The following is a 1585-nucleotide window of genomic DNA, read 5'->3' on the forward strand; positions in this document are numbered from 1 at the left end:
TTTATTAATCAACAAATACAGCAGTATGTAACAGTACATATACCACCGTTTCTGTCCACAGACTAATAATTTTGTTACCTCCTTATGATTCCACTTATGATCCAAGTATAAATTTATTCTTACTGCTCACTCCACTATTAATTTAACACGTTAAGTTCTCAACTTGTGTATTTTGTAACGAAGAACTCACAGAACGAACATCTATTAAAAACCTTGATTGTGGTTATGTTGCTTTTCTTCATACAGTACCTATATTTACATGGATAAAATTTCTCTTTCGTATGATACACGGACAATGTATTTACATAATTCGAAGTATTTTTAACAAAAAACATTCGAACACACAGGTGGACACTACTTGATATCACGAAAGTAGAGCTTATGTGAGTGAAAATGTATTAATAGTGCTTATCTGCGGCTACCAATCGTTGAAAGTTCGTAATACCCTCGATTACAAAATGGAATGGTCGTTTGTAGAACAAAAATTACATAGTCGCTCCAAGGTACAGATGTGAGAGGCGATGCAGCGTGGGCGGAAGACGAGCAGTCATAACGAGAGTTTTGAGTGGCTAATCGGGTGTCTGGCGTCCGAGACCACAAAAGCAGAAATACTGTCGGAAGTCCACGAAATTTTAAAGAACAAGAAGTCAGGCTCATTGAACAGATTTCTGGACGTGGTGATCGCCTTCCAAAACGATCAGAATAGTGATGTTAGAAGACTTGTCATTGAAGATTATAGAAGAATGCGTGAGAATATGATTCCTATGTTTCGCCGCGCACGGCGCCGAGCCTGTGGATGCTGCTGCAGGATCGAAGGCTCGGCTCCAGAAGCGCGTGGTGTCTGCGTCCGCACAGCTGTATTGGGAGCCCGTAGCCTGGCTCCCACACGCCCACTCCGATCAGAACGTGCTGCAAGCGACCTGGAATGCGATTACAGCAATCAAGTGTTACGGGACAGTTTTTCCAGAACTACTCTGTAACCTCATTAGTTGCTCTCTACCTAAAACAAACAATCGAAATTCAATTTAGTAAAGACACATGAAAATGTGAATGTTTGAGAGGTTCCATGCCCTCTTTTGCAAGTCGCCTCTCATTTTCATCAATTTTATTAATGTTCCATGTCTTTGCACGGTAGTAACAGACTGAATAAGGTTACTCGCACCGACAGTACTCGCACCGACAGTACTCGCACCGACAGTACTCGCACCGACAGTACTCGCACCGACAGTACTCGCACCGACAGTACTCGCACCGACAGTACTCGCACCGACAGTACTCGCACCGACAGTACTCGCACCGACAGTACTCGCACCGACAGTACTCGCACCGACAGTACTCGCACCGACAGTACTCGCACCGACAGTACTCGCACCGACAGTACTCGCACCGACAGTACTCGCACCGACAGTACTCGCACCGACAGTACTCGCACCGACAGTACTCGCACCGACAGTACTCGCACCGACAGTACTCGCACCGACAGTACTCGCACCGACAGTACTCGCACCGACAGTACTCGCACCGAGAGCTCAAAAATACTTTTCACTTGATTCCTATACATGTTGGGTTACTTCCCTGGGTGGCC

The sequence above is a fragment of the Schistocerca piceifrons genome, chromosome 2 (assembly GCF_021461385.2).
Source record: "Schistocerca piceifrons isolate TAMUIC-IGC-003096 chromosome 2, iqSchPice1.1, whole genome shotgun sequence".
NCBI lineage: Eukaryota > Metazoa > Arthropoda > Insecta > Orthoptera > Acrididae > Schistocerca > Schistocerca piceifrons.